This window comes from Arachis ipaensis, chromosome B02 (genome assembly GCF_000816755.2).
Source record: "Arachis ipaensis cultivar K30076 chromosome B02, Araip1.1, whole genome shotgun sequence".
NCBI lineage: Eukaryota > Viridiplantae > Streptophyta > Magnoliopsida > Fabales > Fabaceae > Arachis > Arachis ipaensis.
Genome location: NC_029786.2, coordinates 25817026 through 25824477, shown reverse-complemented (window position 1 = coordinate 25824477; position 7452 = coordinate 25817026).

Sequence of the window (7452 nt, the reverse complement as noted above, 5' to 3'; positions counted from 1 at the left end):
AAAAAAGTTATATTTTAAATTTAAATTTAAAATTTTAAACATAATACTTTAATTAAAAATTAAAATTAGATTTTTTTAATAAGTACACATTAAAAATTTGGTTTAATTACTCTATTGGTCCCTATAGTTTCACAAAATTTTCAATTAGGTCCCTATACTTTTTTTTTCCTTTTAATTGGGTCCTTGCACTAATTTTTTTTCAATTAGGTCCCTCTTAGCAGTAATTGGCTTTACTGTATAGGGATCCAACTAAAAAAAATTGGTATAGGGACCCAAATAAAAGGAAAAAAAAGTGTAGGGACCCAATTAAAAAAATAAATTAGTGCAATGACTCAATTAAAAAGAAAAAAGTATAGGGACCTAATTAAAAATTTCGTGAAACTATAAGGACCAATAGAGTAATTAAACCTAAAAATTACTAACTAACTTAATTGTATCAACAATAATTCATATGAAAAATTTATGACTTTATGATATTAAATACTAAATCATAAATTAACAAAATATCAACAGTGTGAATCGAATTGAAAAATATAACCACAGGTAATAACTAAATAATTTCAACTTATAATAAAAAAAAATCTAATTCCAAACATAAAAATCGAAAAGAACCAAAAGAAAAATAACAACTAAAAAAAAGTTATTTTCACTAAAATAAACATATGTTTAGTATTGTTCTATTAGATAGACTCTAAAAAGGAATTTCAAAATATGTGCATCCAAATTCTCAATTTTCATTCTCAATTTTGATCTTCTTGCAAGTTGAGGTATCTCCTTCCACCCCCAAATCTTCCAACTTCGAGGATAGTCGCTTGGTTGGTGTAATAGCATTTTCCAATACTTCGAATACACCATTGTCCATAACTTCATGGGAGAATTCAAGCAATAAATTCTATACCAAACACTATGTTAAATTAAAGACATCCTTTTCACCTTTGATTTTAACTCAATAATATTTTTTTGAATAAAATTAGGCTCAATATCCTTCTTAACTGAGGCGTGTATTCTTCCTTCCTATAATTGATAAACAAAAATCAAAGAATAATTAAATGGGGATAAACAAATAAATTAAAATACGAATAATATAAATTTAATATTATTTAAGAAATTGGTAGAAAACTCACATCTTCATCGAGCCAAACCATCTTAATTGAGTATGATAATGGAGAATTTTTGTAGCTTGATAGTGTCCATAACCTTATCACTAATATACATATACACAAATTATCAACTCTAGGATTAATTTCTGCAATTTTGTGAATACTAGTCACTGAAAAAAATAGAAAAATTTTAGATTTTGGATATATGTAAAGGAAGAGATTGATGTACTTTGAATTGTTATAAAGATTGTCATTTAAATTCAATTAAGTAGATCTGACACTAACAAAAATCAACTCTCATTAAAAAGAGTGTGATTATACGCACACACATTATTGTTCTAACTAAGTCATTTACGTTCATGCACTACATTATCGTCATCTTCTTCTTTGCGTTCTTCCTCCTCCTTCTTCTTCTTCTCCTCCTATTCCTTTTTTTCTCTTCTCATTCTCTTTCTCCTTCTCCTTCTCTTTCTTCTTCTTTTTCTTCTTCTTCTTCTTCGCGTATTTTCTCCTCACCGTCATTCTTTTGTTGCTGCTATTATTGCTGTTATTGTAATAAAAAGTGAGGAGAAAGAGTTTTGAATTGTGCAGGACAACCAGTTCAAATGCACCTTAATTTATTCAGAAATGAACTAAAATTATATAATGATTATGACACAATTAACTCAGAAATGAACCAAAATTACATAATGGATTGCGACATAATTAACTCAGAAATAAACTGAAATTACAGAATAATTACGACACAATTAACTCAGAAATGAACCAAAATTTACCATAATGATTGCGATACATAAACTTAGTTCGAAAACAAGAACACAAACAAGACTGAATCATGAACAAAAACACATTCAAAATCAACTTTGGATCAGATAACGTCATTAATGTGTTTCTTCTTCTTTTTTGTTTGATATTTTTTTTTTTTTGTTTTATTCCTCTCAAGAGAGTAAATAAAAAAGAATTTTGAGAAATTAAAATAAGAAGGTGAAGATGAAGAAGAAAAAGATGAAAAAGAAGAAGAAAAAGCAATAGAAGATGAGGAGAAAAAAGAGAAAGAATTTTGAATTGTGTAGGACAATGAATCTAAATGCACCTTAATTCACTCAGAAATGAGCCGAAATTACATAATAGATTGAGACACAATTAACTCAGAAATAAACCGAAATTACATAATAATTGTGACACAATTAACTCAGAAATGAACCGAAATTACATAATGACTGCGATACATAAACTCAATTCGAAAACAAGCACACAAAAAAGACTGAATCATGAATAAAAACACATCCAAAATTAATTTTGGATCAAACAACGTCATTAATATGTTTCTTCTTTTTTGTTTGACATTTCTTCTCTTTTTCTTGGTTTTATTCCTTTTAAGAGAGTGAAACAAGAAGAACTATAAGAAAATAAAAAAAAAAAGGAGAAGATGAAGAAGAAAAAGATGAAAAAAAAGAAGAAGAAGCAGTAGAAGATGAGGAGAAATAGGAGAAAGAGTTTTGAATTTTGTAGGACAACGAGTCCAAATGCACATTAATTCACTCAGAAATGAACCAAAATTATATAATGATTACGACACAATTAACTCAGAAATGAACCGAAATTACATAATAATTGCAACATAATTAACTCAGAAATGAATCGAAATTACATGATTGCGACACAAAAACTCAGTTCGAAAATAAGTGTAACACCCTACCACACAGAGCTTTACGCTTAAGTCGTAAAATAGAGGTGGTGTAGTATTACGGCATCTAAAATAATATATTATTCGAGGAGCCTTGAAGGTTGGTTAAGTAAAAAAGTGAAAAAAAATGCAACGCTCACGTATAGAAATTTGCGTACGAAAAAAAAGTAAATACACGTATATATAACAAGAGCGGAGTGTCAAAAGATACATAATATCAAGCTCCAGGCCCAACCTACGAAGCCAAGGCTGGCCGGAGAATATTTATATAAGTATATACAATCCCAAGTTCCAAAGTATTCAAAATAAACCTTAGTTCTCCAAAAACCTCTAAGAGGAACAAAAGCAAAACATAATAAGGAAAATTCCACACACACACACACACACACACACACACACACACACACACACATCAAAACACCCAAAATACAAAGTCCCAACTCTGCTGTGACAGGAACTCCATACGCCTAGTAAGGCACTTCTCAACTTGTATCTAAAAAATGACAACATATGTATGGAATGAGAACCGGAGGTTCTCAGCATAGTAGTGGTGCTCACATAAAATATAATGCTCCGGAAAAGCCAGAGGCAATCCTAGAACTTCAACGCTCATATTTAAATCTTAAAGTTATAATTTAAAACCAGAAACAAGGTAGGGTATCTAAAACAGTTAGGTTTTAACTCAACTCTATCTTAATCCATCCTAACTCAATCCCTCAGTTTTCCCTTTTCCTCCAATCCTCCAAAACTCCAATGGGACTGCCCTTGTCACTCCTCCACCAGACGAGGAAAATCTCAATTGTATAGACAAACAATGCATACAAGTAATACACAAGTAGAAGTATGATTTCGGCAAGTAGAACAAGTAGCAGATAAGCAGAGTTATACAGTTAAGCAATCCAAATATAATGTACACCTAAGAAAAAACATACAAATGCATATGATGTATGCCTGTCCTATGGCTGATGAGTCTTATCTATCGGTTATAAAGCCAACCCGACATGTTCTGGTAGCTAACCTTGGACAGAAACACCCTTCGCGGAGCAAGCGGGCCTGAGCCACAACCCCCTTGCTACTACCCGCTCAACCTGGAGCAAGTGGAATAACCAATACTGCTGCTACTACCTAGGTGGGTGTTTATAAGCTCAACCTGGAGTAAGTGGATTAATCCACTACTGCTGCTACTACCCAAATATCACAATCTCTGATCTGGAGCAAGCGAGACGAACTACATCCTTGCTACTTTCCAAGTATCTAAAACATAGATTCATTTAGTCTTAATCAATCATCATTATTATCAAATCTCAAACATTGATCAGGAGCAAGCGAGACGAACCATAATCCTTACTATTGTTCAGGTATCACAAACATAAATTCATTTAATCTTAATCAATTATCATTATTATCACATTCAACATTTTCAGCACCCTTCAATAACAAATCTCCACTTTACAACCTTCCTCAATATCAAATTAATTCATCCAACAATTTTACCCACACTTCACAGCCTAAAAACCAACTATCAGGCTTTAATTAAGGCTATGTTTGGTTGGAAGGAAAGAAATAGAGAGGAAGGAGATAGAAAGGAAAGGAAAGAAATTGAGTGAATTTTTATTTTCTTTAGATGTGTTTGGATGAAAGGAAAATAAAAAGGAAAGAAATGTTATAAAAAGACAATTTTACCCTTATATTATATATTATATAGAAAAAAGTAAAGGGATAATATTTGAAGTAGAGAGAGAAATTTAGTTTTTTCTCCATTTTCTTTCCATTGTTGGAGGGAAAAAAATTGGTGGGTCCCACCAATATTTTTTCATCCATTTTCCTTCCTCTCCCATTTCTCTCCTCAACCAAACAAGGAAAAATAACTATTTTCTTTCCTATTTCTTTCCCTCCCTTTTCCTTTCTCCCATTTTCACCTCAAACAAATACACCCTTAAGAGTTATAGAGGTTTGGAAAGCTGGAGAATTGGTTTAAAACTTTAAAATCCACCTTTCAGAAAAACAGGGGTCTGTGTACGCGTCACTCTGTCTGCGTACGTGGTCATGCAAAAATGTCTCATCCTGCATACGCGTCACCCTGCCATGAACCTCTGGGCAAAGCCTAATGGCCGCATCGCGTGGGTGTGTCTGCGTGCGTGAGCATAGCAGTAAAAGCAAAAAAGCTGGTAAGTCTAAACATTCAGTTTTTCGTACCTAACTTCGAGCGTCTATAACTTCCTCTATAAAATTCCAAATTCCTTAAATATTATACCATCTTAAAGCTCTTAAAATATCTTTAATTTAAAATAGATTTTATTCAAAACTTTTAGTTCCAAACCTTTCAAATTCTTACCAAACTGCACCAATCCTCCACAATACACATATCCACCTTCATTCCGTAACTACTCTACCAATTCAATCAATTCAACATATGATTCATCAATTAGTCTAATCAATTATAACACCAGTTTTCAATCAACTTCAACAACTCATCAATATAACCAAGCTCTCATTACAACACACATCAACATTATATATTCATCATAATATATTATCATTATCAAACACCAACATCATCAACCAACAAAATCATCATTATTCACAATCATTAATAATCAATCATCATATATTTCAACCACCCACTCAATAATTTCCAACAACAAGTCACTAAACCTCAACCTTCCATATCATACAACTTATCTATAGTCATCTAGCCTAAATTTTTACGAAATATTATATGTTATCTATGAGAAACCGAAATCATACCTTGGCCAATCCCTCATAAAGCCTGGAACACCTCAATTATCTTCGTTCTACAACCGTCCAAGACTCCAACTCCTCTCAAATCACAAATTTAGCTCCCAAGATTCCAATTCAAGCTCCCAACATCATCAATGAACTCTGAATCAACATAATTCAATCTAATTCCACATATATCACTATAATTAACCTCAAGGCTTACAATCTCAATAATCCACTAAAAGAGTTTAGAGTTCTTACCTTTCTTAAGCGTCATGGGACCAAAACCCAATAATTTTCTCAAGTTAGATTGATCCTAAACACATCAAAACATCAAAATCTTAAAACTCAAATTTCAAAATTAGAGAGAGAATGACTGAGAGGGAAATTGATATTTTCTTACCAAATTATTGGGTAAATTTTGTAGAGCTCGTCGTGATGATCACGTGGTCATAAACGGTGTGTGGTAATCGGAGTTCCGAATAAAAAGTTATATGGATTTGAAACTCAATCAAGGGTTTGGCAATGGCTTCCTCTCCCTTCTCATGATTTCAATGTGAATCCCCTTCTGATTTGGGAAAGAAGGGCTGATGCCCTTCATTAACATGTAGTTTGGTTGGGCTTTCGGCCCAATACGTGCCCAATTCAACCGATTTGGTCCGTTTGGCCTAATTTTGAGCCAAAACCTTTAAAATTAGTGTCAAAATTTGTATTTTAATTATTTATACCTCTTTAAACTAAAAATATTAATTTTATAATTTCTTTTATTTATTATTATTTTATTGGCTAATTATTTATTAATTTTGCAGGTTTTACATCCTACCCACCTAATTTGAAATTTTGTTCCCAAAATTCAATTACTTGCGAATGAGTGCAGTTAGTCCTTCCTCAAACTCAATTCAAGTTCTCCGGTATGCTTTTTCATTCCGACTTGATTTTCAAGTCACCTTCACTAATGAGACATCTTTTCCTCAGAGTTCCTTAATGTTTACGTTATCAATCCTAATTGGGGTCACTTGAAACTTCATATCATTCTTGAATTGAATTGGTTCAAGTTCTAGTACATAAGTTGTATTGGGAATGTATTCCCAGAGCTGCGTGGCATGGATCGAAATACTCACGCAAGTTCGAGAGATACGGCTGTAAGAACACTTGATATACCACCGGTTCAATTTGTTCTAATACCTCAGACGGAATAAACTCCTTTAGGTCGATCACTCATCTGTTACCAGTCACCAAAGTAATCTTCAAGAATACATAGCTTTCTCTTTTAGACTCCTTAGGCTCACTCCGTTGGTTTGCATAACTATTATGTTGGCTTGCGCAATTAAAATCTTAACTCGATTTTCACTTATTCTTTTCTCATGGTTTCGGCTATCAATTCAGAACCTAAGATGCTTAATTCCCTTGTTTGACATGCTTCAACATTCTTAGTAGCTCTTTATCCTCTTACTGCGCTATCCAAACTCTCGGCCTTACAACTCCTTGAAATTCACAATTGATTCAGTCTGATACCTCCAACTGCTACCTCAACACCCAGCTTTAGACTACAACCTTACTTAATGGTTCCTTCTCCTTAATCGTCCTCCAACAATACTCAGGGTCTTATTACTGAGGGCATTTGTTACCACTTTACGATGTTGCCTCCACGTGCATCCTAAACCCTTCGATAATGCATCATAGTAATTTTAAATGGTTTATTAAGTTCAAGTATTGTGAGTACTGGTACCGAGATTAATCTTCTTCTCAAGGTTCGAAAGTTTTCTTCGCATCCAGGCATCCACACACACGATGCATCCTTGCATGCCAATGTAATTTCAAGCAATACGGTCAACAAGAATTAAGGCCCCAACACTTCTCTTGGTGTCGCATACTTACACGGTTCATCTTCCGCGTCCAAAGGTCCTGCTCTAAGGAACTAACGCCTTAATGGTTATATCTAAA